The 26,609-nt window shown below is 41.2% G+C and overlaps 1 protein-coding gene across 1 annotated transcript in view; it reads left to right on the forward strand.

Annotated features, from left to right (window-relative positions):
- Positions 1 to 26,609, forward strand: part of PDE1C (phosphodiesterase 1C) — a 348,343-nt gene that overhangs the window by 80,988 nt on the left and 240,746 nt on the right. The gene's annotated exons all lie outside the window — the stretch shown is intronic.

The raw sequence follows: 26,609 nt of genomic DNA on the forward strand, positions 1-26,609 counted from the left end.
TCTTCCCTTTTCTCCCTTCTCACGCAGTAAATTCACTGTATCACGTAAATCTTAGTCCTGTGTTGGTCTACGCTGTGGATAGAGGATGCAGCATCCATCCTGAATGCACCAAATGAGACTGATGTTTTACCCACCTCATTAGCCTTTGCACAGGTATTGTCTCACAAATGCCAGATTCTGTCAACATCAACTGGTCAACCCATAAGAATGCACATGATTCACATAGGTACCTGCACATACAATCAGACAGTATGTAATGAAAATAGCTCTAATAAGATAAGTTGCTTCAAATGAACATGCGTATATGAACAAGTGAATATTGATAAGCAATACAGGTAACTAAGTGTATAACAAAGGTCTCTATATGTATAGAATTTCTTGCACGTGATGCACGTTAGGCACCTATACATCGGGTAATTTTGGCAAAGCTTGAGCTAAAGCAAACTATTTTTATTTTTTTTTAAACACTAAGATTTATTTTTGTTAATACATCTGCCAAGATTTTGATTAATTTTAGAAGTTATGATCTCTAAATTGCATAGTTTTTCAAGCTAAAGAGAACAAGCTTAATCTATGACTATTTTACCTTCAGCAACCTGGTAATACTTTCTACATCAGATTTTATGGTATCCAATTTAATTATGGAACAGCTGTGATGTAGGCTGCATAACACCTTGACTTAAAATCAGTTTTACATAAACAGGACAACTTTAGGAATACTGATGCTGATACGTAGAGCATATCAATGGTGTTTTGCAAACTGAAGGGGACATGCAGGAGCATGCTGTTGAAATATCATTGACAAAGATATTTCTAAGTGTACTAAGGTGAAGTAGTACTGTACTCTGTGAGTGGCCTCAGGTAGTATCCGTGGGTCTAGTCAGAGGCACAGGGGCAAGGATGTACGATATGTGTAAAAGCGATGAAATCTTACCCCAGGTAGTTATAAATAATAGGAATGTTTAGTTAGTTGGTGTAAACGGTGAATATTGGTAAAGATAACTGCAATACTGTTTCTTGGGAAATGGAAAATGAAAATCACTCTGCTGCTATTTCATTGCAAGTTTCTTTGACCTGTGAATCAGCCTCTTAAGCCACAAGACAGCTCTGGAGTAAATTATTGGAATTGAGATTTTTCAGTTTTTCCCTGGTCCTGGTTAGAGCAGAAGGGCTGAAATATACATGTGTGCGTGTGTGTATGTTATAGTTTTTATAAAATGTGTTCAAATCTTGAGTCTGTTAAAAGATTTGGTCTCGTGGGGAGCAAAGCCTGGGTCAGTTAACGGGTTCTTGGGTCAGACAATGTCTGTCTGGCATTTGATAAATTACTGGAAAACAAAATGCATGACTTATTTATCCACTTTAGAGAAAGAGACATATAGGAACATAGGAAGGCCAAGAATTACATGGACTGTGAAGTATTTTATTTGGGCTTTTGTCCCCCCCAGAAAAAAGCCTTTTCAGTAAATTGATAAGATGAAAGGACTCAAAAATCATCTGCAGAGTAAGTCAACCAGACTGAGTGGAATTACACCAAAGATGCATTCTGTGGTAACTCTAGTAATATAAGAGGTAGTTGTATCCGTTCAGCAGTGATATTTTTATTTCATTAAACAGGTGCTGTTGCCTCATAACAGGAGGAATCCAAGTCCCATAATGGCCCAACGTTTTGAAACTCATGTGGGAAAGATCTGCTAGTGCAAATAATTAATCTGCAAGCAATACCTGGTGAGAGCATGTTGGTACGGCTGGTGGAAAGTGCTCTCTGTGTGCAGTGGATGGTCTCAGCAGTACCCCACTTCTTTGGAGGCAGAAAATTATGCTGTTGATCTTGGCATCTGTTTTGTCTGGGACATTTTTAGAGGAAACACATTTCAAAGTGTACTGCTGTGCTTGCACACGCTGGAGGGGTGGCTTATGGCTCTTCCTTCCTTTGAAAGGAGGAGGAGGCAGCAGCATGGGGCACAGTGCTGTGCGTGGGGTAGATGCGTAAGCAGGGGGTGGGCTGGCAGCAGGGCCCCTGCCTGGGGCCCTCCATCCCAAAGTGGAGCCCTGGTCACAGGTGTCCAGATGCATGTGTGGGGGTGCAGCACGGAGGGAAAGCCCTCACCCCTGTTGCCCCAAGCTCCTGATGTACCACTGCCCCATCTGCTCCGCTGCTCACTCAGAGCCCCTCTGCAAACCCCATGTCTCCCCCGTGTCCTCTCCCAGACTGCTTCCCACAGGGAAAATCTTCCTGCCCAGCTCCTCCCAGAAGGCAGAAAGGGAGCGAGTTACGGGATCTAATATAGACTTGCCCAGTGAGTCATCATCACATGCGTCTTTGCACCTCCCCCTGTTTTGCACCCCCTTGCCACAGAGCCCCTCACCCTGCTGCAGGGTCCCTCTTCTGCCCCCTCCCAGGCTCCCACGCCTTCCAGCTCAAAACTCCCATCTTCTCCCCCAGCCCTAGCTCCTGGCACAGTTTTTCCAACACTCATCTACCAGCTGTCCTTACAAAAACTTCATTCAGAAAAGATCCCGGCAGCTTAAAAAAAGAGGACAAAGCTGAGAAAGATGGACCCATTGTAGACTTTCTCGGGCCCTTTATTTATCCTATGGTTAAGGTTGGGGTGATGGAGGTGTCAAACTCTGTAGAGGAACATTGCTGCTGTGGAAGAAGGTGCTTCAGAGGCGATATGTAGGAGACAGCTGGAGCCTGCATAGGCAGCTTTTGGAGGGGGCTGAGGGAAAAGGTGGTGGAGAAAGGAGGATCTGTTTCTGCATACGGTGACCTATCTGGGGTTGTGTTTGTTATCACAGGGTCATTTACTGTTTTGTTTCCAGGATGGGGTCTTCATGCTTTTAGTGTGTTAGGAAACCAGTGGTACCTTGGCTTACATTTTGCCTCTTGTTTTTTTTTCTTTCATACTGCCTGCACAAAGAAAGTGCAGGCTGGATCTAAACAGGGGCTGTTTTTTTCTCCTCAAGATTGGTGAAACTCTCCTTGAATAGAGAGCAAAAGGAATTTGTTGCAGCTTTTGCAATAGCAGTGATGTGTCAAGATTAGAAAAAGTGTAACCATGCACCTGGCTCCAGGGTCTTGACAGTATGGGAGAAAAGGTTTGCCTGAAAATGAAAAGTTTCCTCTCTACAGTGCAGGAGTCCATTTTCCTTTTGACTGTCATGGGAAATGCAAAGCCAGGAATGCCCGGCAGTAAACTGATTTTGGGCTTGATTTCTTCACCCTTACACTGAGCATCTTATTTCAGAGGGCCTCTTTGTGAAGCCAGCAGTACTGCTCGCTGAGGAAGATGCTGTTCTGTTCAGTAGAGGGGGCAGAACCATCCCTTCTGAGGCTCCTTGAGCTATTGCTTCATTTGTAAAGAAGCACAGCAACTTTCATTCCCATCTGCTATTTTCTTTGTGGGATTTATTTATTAAAAGTGAACCGAAGGATGCGCTGTGAAAACCAGATTAACACAGATATGCAAACGAAGGCCCCTGGTATTTGGTAATTTACTGAGTGAGTGTGATTGCCTGGTCACCAGCTGTTAGAGTGAATCCTGGCTCAGAACAGGCAAAGGGGAAAGTCATCACTGGATTAAATAAGAAAAAAGCAAATAAAAACATCAATAACTTCCTAACAAAATATTTAGCTTCCTGTCATCCTCAGGAATCCATTTCATGTAGTACTGCAACTCATCATTTTCTCTGGCTGAAGAAATGGTATCATTTTTTAAAAAAAATTCTGAAAGAATATATCCATTAAATAAAATTTACATAGAATATCTTCATATATGATGCTTTTTACCCAGGAATATCAAAGGTACCTTCTTAAAACAGCATGGTTGTAGTTTATTTCATTTATTCCTAAATACAGCTAAGTAAGCTTTCAACTTAAAGATTTGTCTAAGTTAATAGCATTTCTCTTAAATATAGCCTTTTAATGTTAGCATAAATGAACAGAAGAAGATAAAGAACACTGTGCCCAATTGAAATTATAGGGTTGATTTTCAGGTAGGCAGACTAATTTTGCTAAAATTAGAAATATTTCTGCATACCTGAGTTAGCATCTTCCTTTTTACTTTTGTGTCACTTGCTACACTAACAGTAAAGTGGTAACTATAGGTGTTTTCTGCCTTTGGGACATGAATGCTGGAAGAATCCTAAGGCTTCTGGATCCATTCCTGAGATTACTGTACAAAAAGCATTTTCCTAAATTTATCCTTTTAAACCCAAAGAGTCTGGGTTTTGAAGAATACCTTGTGGTACAGCCTGGTACGTGTAATAGTGATTAAAATGCAAGAAAGGAAAACTTTACTCCCTTAGGCACTTTTTAATGACATTTTGTTACTTTGTAACAAGTGAACTCGTGTCTTAGTTCTAGTATAGCTGGTCAAAGCTATACCAACAGTCACAGGTACCCCCTTTTTTGTGTCTTTTCTGTGCCTTTCTGTGAGTTCATGATGGTATAATACAACACAGAGCTGTTCTGTGTCAGCAGCATCTTCCCTAGCCAACATGCCCAAATAACACAACAAACACATGGTCTGAGGCATCACATGTTTGCTTGAGATTCCTCCAGTACTTACACAAGCCAGCAGGACATTTGAAGGACGAGCTGATGTTTCTAACTTTGAATTTTTGGCTTGGCATTATTTACAATTCAGTATTAAAAAATGCTTATAGGCTGCCATGCATAAAGAAATGTTTGTATAATTTCAAAATACAGGGAATGACCAGAGGGCAGAGCAGAAATTTCAGTTCATTGGTATGACTTCCTTGATTACTTCCTTTAATGAAGTTTGAAGCAGCTAAAAGACTGGGACAAACAAATGATCTGCTGAAGCTCTTCCCACGCATTTTAAAGGTCTGAGGACACTGTAGGAGATGCAAGCTACTTGCTAGCTCTTGTCCCAAGCCTCAGCTGCTTTCCACCAAAGGAACCTGCAGCAAGGCTGTAGGAGACTGCAGCACTGGCAACATTAGATGAATTCCCATGGAGGATGCACGAAGCCATCAGAAACATCTGCAGGGTAAAGGGGGCTAAAAACCTCCTGGAGTTCTGCCTCATTCTCAGTGGTAGGGGATACGTAAGCAAGTCCAGCCTTCTCCCACCACTTTTTTGTGTCACACACTCATTGTAGGCATCTGCATAGGGTCTTCAGTTAGTTACATACCTCAGAGACTGGTTATTCCTTCCCTTCTCATGAGGTACCCTGTCTCTTACCTTTTCCACCTTTTGTAATGAAATTGTAGCTTGCCTTACTGCTTCCTGCCCCGGTGACAGTGCTTTGGCAGCAGAGGGACTGTTGTGAAAAGAGCACCCAGATACCACAGTAGCGAGCCTCATGTTAAACACCTCAGGAGATTAGACCGGAATGCCATGCGTGACCGTGGTGTTTACTCCGCCTGACCAGAGCCTCGGGCAGGCCGATTCATCTGCACGAGGCTGGCAGGCTCTGCTGGGACGCTGTGTCCCTTTCCAGTGGATGAGCCCTACAGTGTCTGTAATTGAAGAGCCCGTATTTCTGGAACGTGACTTATGTCTGTTTGACAAAAACAGTTACAAATGGGAAAATGTAGTGAGACTATCTTAGAGATGCCACAGTCAGCATGCAGCAGAGCTGATGTTAGTCCCTCACCTGGTGATAGACATGTATAAGCTTATGAAAAGTCCAACTTCAAAATACCATGCTTTAGAAAAGAGTATGCATTAAGTGTAAGGAATAGGAAGATAGCAGGAGAGGCTTATACTGGAGAAAGGTTGAATGTCATAAGTTTCTGCAGGAAAAGAGGACAAAAACCAAAGACAGAGCCTGGTTTACATTTCCCTTGTACCTGAAGCAATGGCAGATGTTCCAGGTTAGCATGGCCTGGTTGTATTACACCGGTTTGCTTTGCCTTCTTATTGGATGCAGCTATCCAGGGATGCTGTAGGACTGATGCTGTTCAAAGGAAACAGGCTTGTTTTCACAATTTTAATGCATTTACCAACCACTGTGGTTACTGGGGGCAAGGGACTGGTGCAGCACTAACACCCAGGCCCCCATGGCAAATCATCTGCTACCCCATCTGTCTGCCCAAGACTTAGTGACACATTACAGTCCTGCGGCCTTGTGGCTGCATTTCAAGCTTCAAAGCTTATTAACTTGGCAATTAATGGAAAATGGTTTGGTAACTGGCAGCACCTGCTCGGTATATTCTAGGCTGGGATTTGGGGTTTGTTTTCAAAGGAGCCTACCTGAGGATTAGGCAACTGTGTCTGCACTTGGATACCTAGATTAACTAGCTTCATTTTCAGTTGAGATCAGTTACACAAGCTATTTGAAATTTGTAGTACCATTGACAATATAATCTGTCACTTTGAAAAGTGACACAAGTCTTGCAAGGAGGGATACATGGTGATGGGAATTGGGTGGGAAGAGAGAGGGGAGAAAAATGCTCAGGCTCAAGGTACTGGTACGTAGGACATTGAGGTGAGCAGTTCAATTTCAAGCTCCTGTTCTGCCTGCCTTTCACACTGCATGTAAGCACCAGGCTACTCTGATTTAAAGTTCTGTTGCAGACAAAATATTAGGTCATCTTCTGAGTCATCTCTGAATTTCATTTCCACCTGTTACTTCCAGGAATGTAAACAGGAGAGACCAACAGTCTGCAAATTCTTGTATGGCTTTGTCCTATGTCCTTTTTTGTTGCTGCTTAGAGTCAGTATGCAAGGGGTTATTTTTTTTTTCCAAATGTTTACTTTCTGCTATATAATATCTATTACATTATACATAGTGTAATATTTTCCTGGTGTTACAGAATACATTTTTTTCCCTTTCTGTCTTCTTATCGTGTAACAGATTAGAAGACATTTAGGATTGCCGAATCATATCTCATATGACTATAAAGTGACACAGAACTGAAAGCATCTCAAAATTTATGAGAAAATGACTGCTTCAGGAGGTGTATCAAATCCAAGATGATTACTGATACAATATATTTGCAGGAAAGCTACTTTTTTGATGAAGAGAGAAATTGAATCTTACCAAGGTCTCAGTTATAAACTCACTGGTAAAGTGGCGAGAGCAATCTGTGCTTTGCTTTATACTACTGGGAAGTACAGTTTGACTTACTTGACAGATAAGGAAACTGATGAATAATGATAAAATCCATTGAAATGAATGCAGTGTTATTTTACTACCACTTGTGAAATTGTCCAGCTGCGCTTGTTTCCTCAAAGATGCCCATATGATTAAAAAAGGCCATATGGGGACTTAATGTCAGAGCTGGGATTAAAGTTCAGGATGAAGACTGAACAGGTTTTTTGGGGTGAACAACCTGCCCTTAGATGCAGACTTTGTCAGTCTTAAGCTATTTGCAAATCTGGTTTTGAATCTCATCAAACTGTTTGGGCAAATATGTATGAGGAAAAGCAAAAAGGAAGCAAACATTTAATAAATGTTGATACCACCTGATTCTTCCCCATTTCCTTACCCAACTCCATCCTCTCACCTCCCTAATTTCCTTCTATGTGTCCAGATCTGCCAAACCAGCCAGGCAGATGTAACAGCCTGCAGTAGGATGAGGGAGAATGAGTCTTCGTGCTGGTGGCCAGGCCAGCTGCCTGGCTTTTGGGCCCTGCTCCAAGTCAGGGCACATCCCTGGGATGGAGCTGCCTGGCTTTTGGGCCCTGCTCCAAGGATTATTCAAGTATTTCTCACAAAGCAGAAAAACTGCAATGGGAGAGGCTGGGGGAAAAGATATCTGCAATATCAACTACAGTGGTAGTCACTGAAGGCATGAGCGCTCTCTTGAGGTGCTAGGCTTTCTTCAAATCCCTCTGTGGAGTGAGGAAGGACAAACACAAAACAGGTCTTCCACATAGCACGAAATAAGCAGCTGCCCCCCCCCAGCAGCAAGGTTGAAAGGCAAGGAGAGAGCATAGGTAATAGCACCTGTTCCTTCCTTGTTTTGCAGTCTGCACATTCGTTTCAATTACAAATTCCCCCAATTTGTTTTCAACTGAGCAAAACTTTTATAACCTTAGACAGGTGATCTTGATCTTCTGGGGGGGGAAAAGATAAAAATCCACCAAAATGGCAAGGCCATCTGCTTCATCTGCTAATAATGCTTTCTTCTTGAAAGTCACCTTCTTCCTCTGAGTCTTTGCGTTTACTTCTTCCTGACAGTAGATGCAGAGTGTTTCATATACTCTTGAAAAATACAGGTGTCACCCCAAATTTTTTTTCTCTGAATATTATTGCAGTTAGAGGATATATGCTTCTCAGTTTTTTCCAAATTTTAACACTCCAGCGTAGCAAAAGGATGAAATATGAGTACTCCTGATTTCAACTGAAACTTGGAAAGAAACAAATAAAATCCCCTCCATGATCATAGAGGTCCTTTTGCCAGCCCTAGTTTAGATGAGGCAGAGGTAACTTGCAGTAATATCTGATTACTGCAGGAAATGCAGGTCATCTTATTTAATGATCTGGAGCTGGAGATGTATTGCAGCTTCCATCTGTCACTTGCGATTAGTGTAGAGCACTGAAATGAAGTTAAAGAACGATAGGATCGTGGTGAGCCAGGCTGGGGGGAAGGACATCTGGGGTAAGGGAGGTATCGGGAGCTGCTACTGCCCACCATGGTTGCTGTGAATGTGGCAGGATAGCTTTGGCACTGCTTCCTCAGCAGGCTGGGTTGGAGTTATGTTGAAGTGTGGCACTGAAGCAGCCTTTTACTCCAACTCCTGGAAACAAAATGTGGATGTAAATGGGCGCACTCCCTCACATGCCGCACCTCACATGGTCTCCCTGGCCTCAGGACCCCAGCAGGCTGTTTTCAAGTGTTCAGTTTTGTTTCTTAAAACAAGACTGGTTAATGCAAGTTTGATGTACCATTCATGTTGTTCTCCCTCATTCTGGTTTCTAAAACAGCCTATTTATACTGTGAATTTACACTCCCACCTAGTTTTCTATTTGCAAGATTAGACTCCACAAGCCACCTCCCTGGGAACTGGATCCAGGAATTCCAGTAGGAGCTGCGCTGTTTCCTGAAGCTCTTACTCCCCACTAAGGTCTTGATACTTAAAGATATTTAGGCTCCTATTTGTCCTTGTCCCTTGAAACATCTAGATCTTCTACCTCGGTACACGGACATGCTCAAGACCGGTTTTCAGCAGCTGTGCATTAATTGAGGGAGCTGAAGAGTTGCAGGAGAGTGCTAGAGGTCATTTCATTCCAGGAACATTGCTGTATTGGAACAGAAATTGGAAATTTGTGGCACTGCAATGAAACCTCGCTGTACCAGTCATCACTGAAAGTCAGCATTTACCCGCTGTGTCATACTAGGGTTAGATATGTTTTCAGTGTTTTTGGCTTAGCTGTGTTTTTCATGTCTGTCCAGAACTTGTACCATAAGGGGCTGATGCTAAGGGCCAGTGGTTTTTCATAGTAACGTTGCAATTTTTAGTAGGAATTTGAAAAGGTACTCAACAGATAGTGATACTTTAGCTTGATTCTTGCAGATTTTTGGCAACTCCTGCATCTCTTCAGACCTTGGAGGTGTTGAGCAGGCATCAGCAGAAAGGGCCTTTCTTTGTCACGCTAAGTAGCAAAAGCAGCTGAAAAGAAACAGGCAATTTTGAAACTTTTAAAATGTTGTTGCCCTTACATTGCATTCTATTTTAATGCTTCGTATTCCTCTTATGTTATTTCTTTTGCTTCAGAAAAACTAATCCCTATTTGTAAATTTACACTTTGTGTCACAACCGGTGATCTTTCTTAAGGATGAGTCCTGAGAACATCTAATGTAAGCAGGGTCAAAGACAGAGGCTAGAGGCAGAACTCTTGAGAGTTCTTGAGAGAGAGACTTGCTCCATAGACAAACACACATAGCCTTAAAGCATTTGAAGGTGGTATTGAAATACTAACTCATTCTATACACCTTTCTGACACCTGTGATGGGCTTACCAGAGGTGAAATCTTTACACGCAATCCTTTTTTCCAATAAGTAAAGAAACTGTATCTGAATGCATCTTGTATAACATAATTTTTATGCCCACAAGGGCTAAAAATAACTGCCTCTAAAAATTTACAAAAGGGAAAAGATAAGTCTGGGCTCAGCTCTGAGTCTCTTAAATATTTTTGTTTCCGGTGTCTTCAGTCTAAAATGCTTTGCTAAGGAAGTTTTGCTGGAAGTAAAATATTTATCTATGTCTGATTTGTAGCAAGCTGCAACCCACTTTTTAGTAGGTACATATACTCTCTTTTATGGTTTCCCATAACTTTTTGTCAGTTCTATAATAACATATTTCATCATGTTCCATTCCCTGAATGCTGGCTGATGCGCTATTCCAGCTAATCATTTTAGTAAATGGGATATACTATTATTCTTTTAAAAATTTAATTCTGGTTTTTATAGCATTGATTCTTAAGTGTCTTTAGAGTGGTTTTTAAGTGATTTTAAAAATTTGTATAGCACTGATTTTCTGAGTTCCCAAAAAAAGCTTTAAAAATATATTTCTATGTAGACAGGGCTTCAATACTGTCACTTACTAAAAAACAGGTCAAACTACCGTACTGCAGTCATGATCATGGACCTGCTAGTGTAATCAGCAACCCCAGATCTAACCCAGTGCCAGGGAGTCATAGATGCTTGTGTAGTCAGATCACCTTTTGGTTACAAGCAGCCCTGGAAAAGGTGAAGAATAAGTCAGTAGTAGGCTACCCAAGCCCCATTCATGTCTTGGTATTGAGTTATGGCTGTGACGCTTAGGTTTGCGACATAAGAAGCTAACAGATCACTGCGATGCCTTTAAGACCCATTCATAAAGTGTTGTTTATGTTACATTGTCCTTTGGCCTTCTTCCCCTTTGCACCTGGTGGTCCTCTGTCACACAAACAGCCCCACTAAGTTCATCACAAGGGGCTTTTCTCTTGTAAGCTCCTTGAAGGCAGGGCTTGCCTTAGCTCGGCAGAGTGCATGGAGGACTATCTGAGTGAGCAACTTGATGATGGCGAGAGCTCTATACTGTACTCTATACTATATACTCTATACTCTCCCCCAAGTTCGTGAACAGATTGCTTAATGTTAATAACAGCAGAAAGTTAAAAAAGCTATGCAAGATGAAAAAGACAGCTGCAACCCCCCTGGCGTTACAGATACCTGCAGAAATACAGTCTTCCTTTTTGCTTCTTCCATCGTGGAGAATAATTGTCAAGGCAGCTGGACTCAAGTTCTTCTGACCACTGTCTGGCTACTAGTGGTATAATTCTGTAGAGCACAGAGGAGGCAAGTCAACTGCTATAAGCAAATCTGACAGAGCAATGCTAGGAGCAGGAGACGAAAAAGCTCTTAGTAAACTGCTAGACTTGCTGAGCTATGACACTGATGTAGCACAAGAGACAAAAGAAAATGTATTACTGAATTTATGGTTTGGGATTTGGGCTGTGTTTTTAAAGGTGCATTAGTTTGCACTGATTGACAACTGAATTCCTTTTTGAAATGCATGTGGCAGGCACATGAAGGCAAAATTAATGGCAATCAGCATTTCTGTTGTGAATATGAATCCAGTTAATAAAAATTAATTCTGTTGCATGTCTCAAGGTGATGGACAGGACTGGGCACTTTACAAACAGACACACTGCCCTACTCAAGTGGATGAGAGATGCTTTCCAGCTTGTAGTCTAGTAACCACTTTGCTGGGCCATCCCTGAGACAGCTCTTAGATTAGGCTTGGAGATGCAGCATCACACAACTCCTGATTAACCACAAGCTGTGGAGTCTTCAAATCTTCCTGTTTAAAAAAAAAAAAAAAATTTCTAAACCTTCAGCAAAACAGATTGACTTCACTTTGTACAGTGCTTGGTTCATGATACGTTGTATTCCCTTTGCTGCTTTGCAACAAACAGAAGAGTAGTCATCTTTCTGTCATTTTATTTCCCCCTTTTACCATGTCAACTAAGTAACATGGATTACAGTTCCCCCTACCATCCCCCCAAAAGTCTGGGAAGGAATAAAAAAACCAATATCCTTCTGAAGTTCAAATAAAGCAGGTTCCATCATACAATATTCATCAAGACAGTGAGTTATTGCTCCCTGTAGAAATCATGGGAGAAAGTGTTCTTCCCCTTCTTTCTATGGACATTTGAGGTCAGCCACGAAGTATGACTTGATGCATGTCAAAAAACCTGACAGGTTTTTAGTGGAGTGAAAAGGTACGTGGAGTTACAGTGTTGATGGGAGATGTCACCAGCCCCAAGCGTGTTCTGCTGAAGTACTTGGATGGTGAGGCACAGGGGGTGGGTGTGGCCTGTGAGCAAGCATGGTTGCGTTGGAGGAAAATAGTTTAGGTGTTTGAAAGTGTAGGGTCTGCTCTCATCTCTATCAGCGAGCCACACACAAAGAGGTATACCCTACCATGGAAGACCATGCTATCCTGAAGTGTCTAAATTCCTTTGTTCTGCATTTGCACAGCAGATAAGTGTCCTGGGCTATCAGTGACAGTTCTGGATGCTATGTTAAAAGAAATAGTAATAAAAATAATATGGCTGTTACTGTCAGGGTTGGGTGGGTCATATTTTATTCTAAATGCACAGTCTATTCTCTTTAAGATTTGTCATCAGTTCAAGCAATGGAAACAAGCTGCTCTAGAAAGTTGTTCCTGAAATCTGGAAACAGTGAATGGAAAGCTGCACAGTATTTTTTCACTGTGATTCTATTCTACAAGAGCATCTACATGCCCCAAAGAAACATGAGCACAGGTGCTGAAAGACTATACATCAAAGGCATTTACATTTTAACACATTTCATTTTACAGGCTTATTTTGGTGACCGAGGCTTATCTGTCAGCTATTGGAATGCAGTTTTTCTGCTTTACATACTCTAAACCACTCTCTAACTCAAAATGAGTTTTTGAGAACTCATCCAATTTTGCCATGGGGTCAGGAGAAATTAAGTATGTTTTCAGTATGAAAGATAATTTTGCTTGAATTTCTGAATTTTCTGCTAAGAAACTGGATGCATTGTAACAATTCTCTATGAAAATGAGTCAAAAGTCATATTCAAGATCACAGAACTTGTGCTCTCAACTTCTGAAATATCATTTGTCCTCTGAAGTAAAGCTGGTGTTGATTCCCTTTTCATCCCTTGCGTTCTCATGGCTTTAATTTCCTCTTCTACTACAAAAATAATGTTATGCCAGTATATTGTTTGTCAGAATGATAAACTAAAACTAAGAAGAAGCCCTGTCTCAAACTGCATCCTAGTTTTAGCAACGAACGTTAACACTAAACATTATTAATCCACCTTTGTGAACTTGGACCACTTTTTTCCTAAGCCTCTAGCATTCTACAAGGTAAGAGCTGAGCCCTTCTCATAGAAAAGCCATTTTGTGTATTATTCTAGTCATTAAGGAGACTCACCAGTGAGTAATTAATCATTTTATTGAAAAATTCCCTAACCTTTGTTGCCAGGATCCTTTTCTGTTAGCTGTCACTTCAAATTTGGCAAATAGTAAGCATTGTGAAAATAGCCATTTTGTGGTCAGCTGAAACCCTGGACTTGCTGCTAGCTGGGTTAAAATACTTAGCTTTTATTATGGTTCTCCTGGATTTTCTTTTCTTTCTTTTTTTTTACCTGTAAGAAAATTCCAAATTTTCACATTTTTATCAGTTTCTTTTGTCACTGCAAATAAAAATATGCAGGATAGCTTCTCTGTCTGCTATGTGAAAACACCTGATAGGCTGACATTTCAAATACAAAATTAATACCCTATACTGTTATCTGCATCTGTAAACATACATGCATGTATGCATGCAGTACTAGACAGTTCAATGGTGGAATGAAGAGGTAAGAAGGGAACGGAATGGTGAAGTGTTCTTAAAACATCAGAGAAGAAGCCTTTGTTGTGAACACTTGCAAAGAGGGTGCAGAAAGCTCTTTTCTCTGACGCCACTTAAGTCTTGTCCAGATACAGAGCAAAAGGAGAGACATTTTGTGCATGTTCCCAGCTTGCTGATAAAAGCCCTTGGGAAACAATTTTGCCTTATAGATAAAATGGTCAAAAATTACGGATGACCTAATTCTCTGGAAGCAAGTAGGACAAATTATAGCAGTGCTGGTTCTTGGGGCTCTCTGGAAGAGGACAGGCTTATGCAGGATAGAGTTTGAACCAGTCTCTTTAATGTGAAGCTGCGGGAAGGGGAGACTTTTGGCTGCATGGGATTGTTGATAAACACTGATGCATTCCTGTCTAACTGGTTACCGTTAATAGTGTTATGGAGCTTGTAGTGCTTTCCGCTCTGAGCACGCTTCAGTCATAAAACTCTAAGCTGCCTTCCCTGCCCCGTGAAGGGCAGGAGAAGGTGGGTAATTACATGTCTGTCTAAAAAGAGAGGGGAAGAGCTGGGAGGGCCTGGAGAGAAGGCATCGTGCACAGTGGTATGGAATCTGTCTGACTGCCGAGGCCAGCACGGTCCTCCAACATGCTCAGTAAGAGAGCCAAGTATTTATCAATATTTGTTTCCAAGATTAATTCTATTTTTGCATGTAAAAGAAATGAAGGTTTTAGCTGCATAATAGGCAGCATATTTAATTTGGTTTAATTAATGAATGTGGACCAGATCCTCAACTAATAGAAACTGGCATAGTTGCATTTGAGTATGTGGCCAGATTTTCAGCTTTATTCCTTCCAGTGGACCTTCTAGTACACAATGAATCATAGAATCATAGAATAGTTTGTTTTGCTTTATTTGAGGAAACTGTACTTCAGCATTTAAAAAGACATAAATCTGAAAGCCTGCAACTTTAATTTACATTCAGATTATAAATACGTGGATTCATACTTTCTCATTTAAAAAAGAATTGGAGTGATGAGAGAATAAAGTGACATCAATTAATTCAGAAGTACTGCAATGACAAGAATGATCTCTAGTGGTTATCCGAGACAGACAACTCAGCCTCAAAGAACATCATCTGTCAGCAGGCAGACACAGATGAAGACAAGAATGCAGAGGTCTAAAGGTACTTGTACTGTTAGAGTGTCAGTGTCTTAGCAGAACGAAAACATAAATCTGTTCAGCTAACCGGAGTATTGATGCTTGGCAAGACTCAAAGCAAAAAGTTTTAAGCTAAGGGGTACTCTTTGCCCCTTACTCTGCAATGCTCCTCTGATTTTACTGAGCCCAGCACTTTGCAGGGCAGCAAACATTCAGAAATCTACTCCTGTCAAATCTTGCAATATTTTTGTGAACCGGTTTTATTTTTTGCACTTCTAATATTGTTAGTTCCAAACAGTTTTAGCAGCAGACATTTACTCCTTTCTTTTATTCTTTCTTCTTATTGTGCAATCTGACAATAGCTGATCTTTTTTTTGCTGAAAAATTGTCAACCAAACTCTTCTTTGGAGGAGGCAGGTATCTGTTCAAGACCAACTAGCAGTATGGAATTGCATTATTGCATTGAATATTACAGTAAATTATATTATTTTGGACAGGATAAGGGAATGAAGAAAACTTTTCTGAGTCCACCTGACCAAAGTAAAATTAAGTTTCCCTGCTGAATTTAACGGAAACAGGATCCTGCTCCATTTTCGTGCCATTCTATGTCTATCACTTGAATCACTTACAGTTTGTGCCATTTTGTTAGTATATTGACTTACAGCTCCACAGAGAAAGTACATTTCTTTGTTTTTCCACCAAAATCCATCTCACTTTCTCAACTGATTTCACTGAAATCAGAAACAGAACTGAGTTTGCATCGAGATGTGGCATGAGGGAGAACATGAGTGCACTTTACACAGTTGTGCTGGCGAGAGAAGAAATGGCTGGACGGGAACCCAAGATTGTAAATTCAAGAGGCGAGGAAGAGAGGCTACAAAGAGAAACAATCTCGGCCTAGAAAAACAGTTTGAAGGAGCCTACCACATGCCTAAATGTGAAACTTATGAAAAATAAGTCACTGCACTAACTGAGGTGCTTTCTCTTTTCCTCCCAACTTTCTGAAACACAGGATAATTGTTAAATAGACCAAGGCCGCATCCACTCAGTAATGTCACAGAATTATCAAAGTGTTTTTAGGAATGAAGAAATATACTGGTGACTCAGTGACCTGTCACAGTAAAAAAAAAAAAAAAAAAAAATCTTTTAAAGAGAGTATTAGGTCCGTTACATGAATTCGATTAATCTACATTAATTCAAGGCCTTGAGCATGCGGTGCACAGTCAAATCTCAAAGTCTGCCGATGATGCTGGTACTTGAGTGCCACCCCAAGAGCAATGAGCTCCAGAAGCACCTCACTAAACTGACTGTGTGGGCAAAAAAGTGGCAGGTGAGCTTCCGTGTGAGCAACCGTAAAGTTGTGCACGCAGGGAAAAAGCAGTCCAAGACACATTTGTATAACGTTGAGCGTGACACTGATGGTTACAGCTCAGGAGAGGGATCTTGGAGTCATTGCTGACAGGTGTCTGCAATCGTTACCTTAAAGTGCAAAGGCAGCCAAAAAAGCCAGGAAAATATTGGGCATCATCAGGAAGGGTACTGGGGGCAAGACCAGAGGGCATCATTTTGGCACTGTTTAAAACTTTGGCACACCCACATCTTGAGCCCTTCGTGCAGTTCTGGTCCCTGTATCTCAAGAAAGGTGTAGCGGAGTTAAATATATTTGTGTGTGTTTATATATACACCAAAAATGATCTAAGGGCTAGTGCATCTGCTCTACAAGCGCACATTAAAGGGCAAGGACTCTTAAGTTTGGAGAGCAGAAAGCTGTGAGGGGATATGAGCAAAGGTGTACGATATCATTAAGGGAATAGTGTGAATGCAGAGCTGATATTCACCAAATTCAGCAATACCAGAATGAGGGAGTGCTCACTGAAACTAGTAGGAGATCAGTGTAAAATAGACAAAGTATTTTTGACCACGGTAGGTAATAAACTTCTCAAATTTATTTCTACAGGAGGTTGTGGAGACAGGTAATATGAGTGGGTACAAAAGGAGATAGACAAATTCTTGGACAACGTGTCTGTAATGAGGAATGAAAGGAAAAAGGCAGGGCTGTAGGCTCCACATCCCTAACACAACAGTGTGGATGCTGGGGAATTATAAGGAGAGTGGCCTGTAGGAAATATCCAGATTTATGTGCTGTCCCTAAATGCCATCTCTTACTGCTGCTGGTAGACATCGCTGTTTTGTTGGAGATGGACCATTTGTCTGACCTAGAATGGCATTTCTTACATTCACAAGATTTCTCCCATTTCTTCAAAGAAACTCTCAGTATTTTCATGTTTGCTAAACAGATGAAAATAATCTTCTAAACACCTATTTTTCTGTAAATAAGTATCCTCTAAAACTAAGGAGAAGCCTGAAGAATATAAATGAAAGTAGATTTAGATGCCTCGTCTTGTTTTGCTTCATGAGTGAATGCCTGGGGGCACATTTAGTACCAACCTCCCAAAGGTCTGTGACTCACCCAGAGCGTTGCCCACGCAGATTACATTGGACTGAAATGCTACCGACCCCCTGACAAGTTATAAAGTATCCTGAGTTTCACATATTGTGAGTGGATGCTCTGACTGCTAAGGTGATGCATAAAGGGCAGGGAGGGAGACCAGGGTGATGATACCGCTACCCCTGTTAAAACCCGTTTTACCATACAAAAGCATGTGGTGAACACAGTCCACATGTGTGCCCAGGATCAGGATGATTGTAACTGAATTTTTTGGCAGGCAATGTCATTCAGTCAAACCCTTTAACTTATCTCTAAGTGGAATTCTTAATATATATGATTTATCTCACTGGAGAAACAGGAAGGAAACAAGACTAGTCTCTCCCCATGTTTAACACTGTGAATAAAGCCACAGGCTCAGAAATTTGGATTCAGATTAATCTACAGTTATTTTTTGCTCCCTCTCAAGGGAGGCAGCTGCATAGCTCAAGGGAAAATACAGTCCACCTCAAGATCTTCCATTGCCGACTATCCAGGCAGCATAGCATGATTAAGTCCTAACTTTGGCACTGCAGTGCCTGAAGTCAGTTGGGATTAATTCAGGTTCTTCCCCTTCTTCCAGATTCTTTTTGTTGGAAAAAGTCGCTGGACTTTTTTTTCACTGAAAGTACTTGAACTGCAGTCAGTCTTTGGATGCGATTGCTGGACATGTAAAGGGATCATTTAAGATGAGTCTTGTTTTAGGCTCCTTCTTTGATGTGTGGTGGAGTAGGGAACTATGTTCTCTAGCATTTAATTATTTTGCCAGAAATTCTCCACTTTATGATACTGTTGATTTGTTGGTGTGGCAATCTGGCATGCACTGGTAGCTGCAATGTCCTGGGGGTGCACATTCTCCCTTCAATGCATACATACAACTCTCCTTCACAATATAAAATTTTAGAGACATATAGAAGTTGTTCTTATTCCTCTTCTATATTTTTGAGACCTGATGCACAACTGTTACTTACATTGTGCGTATAAAAGGATCGATAGTTGAAATGCTGGGTTGAAAGCACTTCTGTTAGGCTAGGTTCCCTTTAAATGAGCTGGCAACAGTGTTCAGGAAGAAGAAATAAATTTTCTATAGCTACAAATTTTAATGGAAGCTCACACAGATAGGATATCTCTCCTCTTTTTTTTTTTTAAGAGTACAAACAATGATACCATTTTGACAGTAGCAAAAAATGATGAAGATGGGAACTTCAAGATCATCTTAGTTCTGCTGGGCCTCCAGGGTTGCAGAGGACCCTGAAATTCTTCAAGGGTCCATGAACCTTATATTAAGGGAAATCCTTTACTTAGTGTGTAATAATATGCCATATGGAGGCAATACAAGGCTGTTCTGTATCTTATATTTCAGTATCTCTGTGCAATGACCATTAGTGTGTCTTTTAACACAGAAAAGCCTTTCCCTTCGCATTACATTCATCAGTAACTTCCCAGACAATGATTCTTCACCTTCATTAAAGTTCATTATTTGTCTTCCTATCGTCCTGTGCGGTCACTGTACATGATAGGAGCCTTTGGTTAATGACGACCATATGGTACCTGCAGGTACCAAAGCCCTGGAGGCTTCTGGACAGAATTGTGCTCAGTTGTTCTGGGATGAGCAGCTCTCTTCTAAATACTGCGCTTCTGCCACCCCATCAACAATGCTGGTCAATCATGCAAAGCATAAGGTGGTTTTTTTGTGTAATGTGCACCTCTTGCAGAAAAATCAAACTTATATTTGGCTGTAGTGAGAGGTAGGAAGGCAGCAACAAAATGCAGGCATCTGGACAGAGACATTATTTCCTACAAGCAACCTTTGCCCGAGCTTATACCTGTTGCTTGCAAAGCACAGTAACGCATGGGTGTAAGAGGTGATAATGGTGGAATAAATAAATGTGAAGTAGGAAATATGATTTGTGATGTTATTGGGAGCTGGCAGATGGTGCTGGCCAGAATGATGCTGAGTGATGCTCACTACTCTTTTAAAATGAAGGCATAAAAGATTTGTTCTTTATTTTCTTAATGTTTGGGTACTATTGAGTGTACTACCAGTAAAACCAGTTCTTCCTGAATATCATTTGCCTGTGAAGAACTATTTTCTATCTATAGATCGCATCTTCATCCGCCTCTACCGCTCTGCCTCCAAATACTGTATGATGTCAAAATCATTATATAGATTGTTCCTCTAACAGTTTAATTTCATGTAAGTTATATTATGCAGTGGGAATACATGTTCCAGAAGATATCTTGTGATCTGTAAAAAATATTGCCACCCTAAAGAAAAGAAATCCACATATCTCTGAGCAAAAGCATGCAATGTTCCTTTTCACCATCTCTGCGCATTGTAGATCCTTTAATCTTTCCACGCTTGGACCATTCCAGCTCCTTTCTCTGTAATATCAAGATCCAGCTGTTCACACTCTGGGATGCACAGGCTGTTCACAGGAACATTACTGTAGCATCCATTTTTTAAATTTACTGTCTTATGCACTTCAGGATCGAGTGTCAATTTTCCTGCATGTTTTCTGCTTCTCCCTGCTTGAGGTCCCCATTGGTGGTGGGTGATGTACCAATATCACCCAACACTGGGACTTTCGACTCAAGGCTTGATGTGATACCAAAACTCCCAAGGGTGAATGCTAGCTTTGTGTCCTATTCCCTACACTATCTGGTGTGGACCAAATTGTTCTGCACCCACTGTTCTCGGCGTATGTCTGCCTCATCTCCGTGCCTTATAGCCCTTTGCTCATCTGGAAGTAGGGAGGGGAAAAGTTGGGGAGAGTTTGGGCTTCGCCTTCCCACCCATCCCTGTTCCCTGTCTCCTCCCTGGGGATGTGCTAGGGGAGAGAGCTGCTGTGCCACAGCCTGTGATCCTTCACCTGAGATTGTGCTAGCGGGGTCAGGGACAAGACAGGGGCTCTTGGTGCTGCTCTGCTTTCATGAGCTGCCGTCCCCATGGAGGGACTGCTCCCTTCCTGTCCAGTGAGACCAGACCAGTCCGTACCCACAGATTGCAAAGCCCCGTTGAGCCCTTCCCAGGCTTTTGGTAAAAGTGTACACAGTGGCACTGTGATAGTTTTTTTGATAGAAAAGTGTGAGGCGCCAATATTATTGCTCTTTGCAGGTCTTTGTCCGTTTGCCAGAACAAGTGGGAGCATTGCATATAATATTAACTTTTCCTCCCTTAAAAAAAAAAAAGGCAGCAGTAAAGAAAATACTACAAATTTACAGAGGAAGAGATGGGGACTTGTTAATATATTTGTTTTCCATTTTGTCTCTAAATTTTTCAGTTCTTTTTTTTTCTGACCAAGTTGATATTGTTCCGCATTTGCCTGAGTGCCTCAAGGGATACAGGTTGCTTCATTGCTTTGCTCTTTCCCAATGCCACACTCCATGATTGGACTACTTATACCCCTGGTGCAGTATGTCAATGCCTGTCAGTGTAACGGTGGAGTTGAGAGTCCTATAGTCCTGATCCTCCAAACACTTGAAATACTTGAATTAATGAACATAGGCATGGTTAAAGATAGCGGTGAACATTGTTATCAGGATCAGGGGCTATATCAGAAATAAATATATTGATTAATTCCATAAGGCATAATTTCACCGTCTTTCAAATCTCGCTGTCATTTTGCTTTGTTAATGGCAATGTGTTTTCACCTGGAATTGTAACCGCTGTTTGAGGTTTATAAATTTTGCAGCTTTCTTGCTTAAAGCAAAGGTTAGAAACTCTTTAAGGACAACTCTGAATTTCAACTACTGCACCTGGTTTCTTTATGTTTCCCCTTAGAATTAAATTGTCATAGAGAAATCTCTGCTGTGTGTCTACTCACTGAATTTAGGAAAGTCCTGACATTTAGCCCATGTATTAGACCATGTGATAACTGTAAAAATTCATGGAATAGGGGTCTGCTAGTATGGTTACCAGTGTGAATGCCAGCCTTCAGCTTGCTGGGGACTTCAAATGGCTCTTTGTGGATGAAAAATCGTTCATTTTGACTTCATTTCTGTAGCTGGCCTTTTAAGGTGGCTACACTTGGCTTAGGAGTGGAGTAGTTCTTGAAATAAAAAAGGGATCCTCTAGGAACACACATCTGATGTGACCTTGAAAGCTGGAGACCTGCTGATTGCTTTCATATCCAATTGCTTTCAACAATGTGCTGTTTCAAATGACTGATTTTTGACCAAAAGCGCATAACAATACTCTTCTTGCAAGCACTGTGGTCAGATGGGGCAACATGGAATTATTTGCGGTAACTGAAGAGGAATGCTTAAAAGCCACCTGTTTATGTCTTCATGTTTCATGCAAGACAGTAAATGACGGACTAGCAGCAGGTGTGATAATTTTTCTCTAAAGGAACTACCGATATTTGTGACACATTTCTGGTATCTTAAAAAGTAAAATTAATATCCTTAATGCTATTTTTCTTGCTTTAGCAAATTTTGTGTGTATCACCGGTCCTAAACTCTAAAGGCATCTAATTAATCAAATTTGTAGGAGGTTTGCTTCTTGCTGAGCTGAACTTTCAGTTGGGTGGTTTTAATTTCCCACATTAAAGCTTGCGTGCATGGTTCACTCTACTGCTGTTTTTTCATTAACCTGTTTAAAGTTTGTGTCTATTATAGGTGCTTTGCTGAAGGGCATACAAATATAAGATGGTAAGTTTGAGTGCCTTATCCTACCAGACGTAGAAGTGTATGAGTATCTTGACTTGCTTGACTACTGCCAGTTAAGTAAATGAGTAGGTGAGTTAGTGCATGGGCACAGACAGTTTTCTCAGCCAGAAGTCTTTGCAAGGAACAGTGCATTTTTCAATGTATGTGGAAGCTCACGTTGTGAGATTGTAGTTGCATACTGCAAAAGTGAGAACAAAAGCCAAATGCCCATGTCCGAAACTGTTTGATAGACCCAGGGTAGCTGTTGTTATCATTGAGAGCTCTAAAGTTAATTTTGTTTAAATCAGCATTTGTAACACATTCATACTAGTAGCAAGCAAGTCACACCATTAGGGGACTATACAGCACTGTTCCTCGGAGAGGAGTTTGTGGCCCTCTCAGCTGTGGCTTTGTAGCCCCCTTTCAAGGTATCTATCACAAGGGTGATGGCCAGCTACACTTCTGCACTGGTAGTTGTGGCAGGGGGGGTTTGGAACCACACTTTGAAATGGACTTTAGCTCATCCTTCTTCAATTAAAGAAAAGAAGAGAAAATAAATTTGTGTTTTAAAAGAGTTCCAGTCCACATGTCCAAGTGTTTGCTGCTTAAGCTGAGCTTACAGCTAGTTTTATTTTTCCTTTCCTTTATTAACAATTTCTTAATCCCTTACTAGTCTGTAGTCTACATGCATCACTTTTCTGTTGTTCCTGCTTGTTGGTGGGTTATTTTTATTAACCCTTGTTTAAAGCATGCATATGTATTGCAGAGGCACCACAGATGCTTGAGGTTTTATTATGTTACCTCATTTTATGTCATATACTTTGGGTATAGATATGATCCTGCTGGCAGTCTGCACACATCAGTGATTCACAAGTGAAATCTTCCTGGATAGGAAGACTATTAGAGTCAAGAAGCCTTAAGTATTATTTTAGTACTATGGTGACATGGGTGATTTTTTAAAATACTCCTATTTTATTTGGTTCAGAATAAGAATTCTTTAATAGTTTTTTCTGTGCCTTTTTAAGTTCCTGGGAAAAGTGATGTTTTATAATTTAATACTTAAGGGCTCCATATTATACTGCTAGGCAGAAAATACTCGAGAGAAACCGGCACCAAAAAAACAGTACAGGCTAGGCATCCTGCTAGAGATGAAGGTATGTGACTTCTTCCAACTGAATCCCAGAGTCTGATCTTCCTGCCACGATGGGGATTCATTCCTTTTTTGGAAGAGAAATGCTTCATGCTTCTAAGGAGACACCCCACATCCGGCAACATTGGGCTCAAATAAAGAACCATTCAGGTTAAAACACGATTAGTATTTGCACCAGTTTTACCCAGCATTGTTGCCACTGAGAGTGACTCTGAATCAAGTTCCTGTGGGGTACTACAAGTATCTTTGGAGTAAAAAGTTTAGATGGTTTCTAAGACTTGTTTGTTTGGACAGTGTATGGATCTCAAGTGTGTGCTTAGTTGTCTGACATCAGGAGGAACCTTTCTATGAACTGACCCAACTGTGTCAGCTACTGGCGTTTGGAAATGAAACGCACACAGTGGACACTTGCCTAGGTTTAAGCTTGAAGGCTAATTCCAGGGTGCTCGATGAGTAAGTGTTTCCAGAGAAAGGCTTTTTGATACAGTTGATAGCTGCTGCTGTGTGCCTTTGTATGAAACCACTAACTCACTGCACTAGCTCTTAAACAGTAAACAGTTTTGCATGTTCTACTTCAAATAGACTTCAGGGAGCTGGAAACTTGTTTACAGATACATGCAGGCAGGCTTGCTTTTCCTTTGAGCTCCTAGGTATTATTTTCAGATTTTTCAGTATATAATTAGAGACTGTCATCCTGTTAAAATAAGACCTCCTAGAGTATTACAAGATTTGCCCAGAAATCCAGCCATATCTTGGGCTGCATCAAAAGAAGTGTGACCAGCAGGTTGAGGGAGGTGATTCTGCCCCTCTACTCTGCACTGGTGAGACCCCACCTTGGAGTACTGCGTCCAGCTCTGGAGTCCTCAGCACAGGAAAGACATGGACCTGTTGGAGTGGTCCAGAAGAGGGCCACGAAAATGATCAGGGGGATGGAATACCTCTCCTATGAAGAAAGGCTGAGAGTTGGGGTTATTCAGTCTGGAGAGGAGAAGGCTTCGGGGAGACCTTATTGCGGCCTTTCAGTACTTAAAGGGGGCTTATAAGAAAGATGGGGACAAATTTTTTAGTATGGCCTGTTGCGATAGGACAAGGGGGAATGGTTTTAAACTAAAAGAGGGTAGATTTAGACTACATATAAGGAAGAAATTTTTTACAATGAGCGTGTTGAAACACTGGCACAGGTTTCCCAGAGAGGTGGTGGATGCCCCATCCCTGGAAACATTCAAGATCAGGCTGGATGGGGCTCTGAGAAACCTGATCTAGTTGAAGATGTCCCTGCCCATGGCAGGGGGGTTGGACTAGATGACCTTTAGAGGTCCCTTCCAACCCAAACTATTCTATGATTCTATCATTTCATAAGAGAGAACTGGGAGAGCCGAGGAGGGTTAAAACTGGGGAAACACCACTTCCGATCTGCTTCTGTATGGTTCATTTGAAAAGTCAGCTCGTGCACTACAGTTTCTCAGCTCTAGTTTGGAATGCATTAAAAATACTGTACAAGGAGTACTTAGCTTTGGCGCTGTGAACAAGAATTTAATGGACTAAGATGTGGCTTGTAGGAGTCTTAGGTTATATTCCAACCAGAGCAGCAAGTAAAATGTCCTGCATGCCTTGTTGGTCACACCATTATTTTGAACCCCAAGAGATAAATGTCACACCATTATTTTGAACCCCAAGAGATTTAGCTTTGCTGCCACTGAATTTTCACACCTGCCACCAGCGTGCCCATTTAAAAAAACCCAGCAAACAACAATAGACCTAAAGTACTTCAGGGGTGAAATTTAAATGTCTCACAGATATAAGGCAGTCCAGTATACTAGTATGGGAGGTCTGTATGGTTTTGTCTTCAAAACTTGCCTCTGGAGGGTTGTCCTAGGGAGAGGGGGGCCACATCTGCCCTCTTTCCCAAGGAGCAGGACCTCTGCAAGATATTGCCTCTGAACCTTAGGAGCACTGTTGGAAGCTTCCCCACTCCCTCTCCTTCTGAGGCAAGAGTACTGGCAAAATTTTCCCTGTTGCAAGCCAGCTGCTGAGGCTGTTAGTTACGCGAGTCAGGTGAATCCCCACGTTGTAAGGAACGTTTTCTGTCACAGTGGAGGTGGAATTGACCCAGCAGAGGAGTGGGAGCTGCGATTTGAGCAAGCAGCTGTGGCTTTTCCTAGCCACGTGCTGAAGTTCTTCAGTAGACGAAAGTCAATAGGCCTTTTGAGTTCATGTTTAAGCGGGGTTGTTTTTATCGCTCTCCATTACACATAAGAAGAATGGAATCCCTCAAAGACCTCTCTGTGTTCTAAGATGATCAATCTTGGCTGAAAAGTAGGATTAAAACTAATATACAAAAAAATGCAAAAGGTAAACCAAAGATTAAGTTAAATAATTTTGTTGCCTTCTTTTGTGTTAACATAATTGTGTAATTAAAATGAGAGGGACTTTACAGCTTACAAAACTGGGCTCCATGTTACAATTTCGAGCCCATTAATTCACAGAAAAAACACCTATTTGTTTGGCCCAACATGAGGAAATAACTAGCCCAGTCCTACTAAAAATGCCCGCTTTAGTAGCAATCTTACACCGGCATGTGAAAATGCAGTCAAATATATATTGGGAAATTACACCTGCAACTTTTATTGTTTAAGACGTAACTGAAATGTAGTACATTAAATTTCTTGAACTAGTCTCTGGAATATTTGCAAATAAACCAAAACACTATTCTTTCTCCCATGTTTCTGCAGAAACTGGGAGAGTTTTTTGGTGTGAGGTGTGGCATGTCCTACCATTTATTATTTTGGGTACACAAAGTGCTTTGTGCTTCCCTTCTTTCTTTCCCTCCTTCCCTTCCTCTCTTTAAGCCATAACTTTTGATCTCTACAATTTACTCAGACACTAATCTCAGAATAAATCAGAACAGCAGATACCATCAATTCTAATAATTATTTGTACACAATTCGTTCTCTGTGAGCTTACGTAACCTATTTCCAATTGAAAGCAGAAAAAACCTTTCCCTTCCTCCGTTCCTCTTAGCACACTTGCAAGATGAAATGTTGCAGCAAAATGTTGTTTCTTGGCTCTGATTAAACGCATGAGTCACAATTTGTCAGGTCACGTGGGTTAGAATTGCTCAGACTCTTTTGCTGCATCCATTTCAGGACACATTATAATGGAGTGTGGAGCTGCTAGAATGAAGTCAGAGCTGGTGAAAAGAGGGAATTTCCTCCTCTTTCTGGCCAAACATATAGACAGCAAATGACTTCCAGGAGCCTTTGGATAGCTGTAAATCAATGCCATGAAAGAGTCACTGAAGAAGGTACTGCTTTGAAATGAGTGACAACAACTGATACCAACTGTATGTCTGAGC

This window comes from Aptenodytes forsteri, unplaced genomic scaffold (assembly GCF_000699145.1).
Source record: "Aptenodytes forsteri isolate BGI_AS27 unplaced genomic scaffold, ASM69914v1 Scaffold270, whole genome shotgun sequence".
Lineage (NCBI taxonomy): Eukaryota > Metazoa > Chordata > Aves > Sphenisciformes > Spheniscidae > Aptenodytes > Aptenodytes forsteri.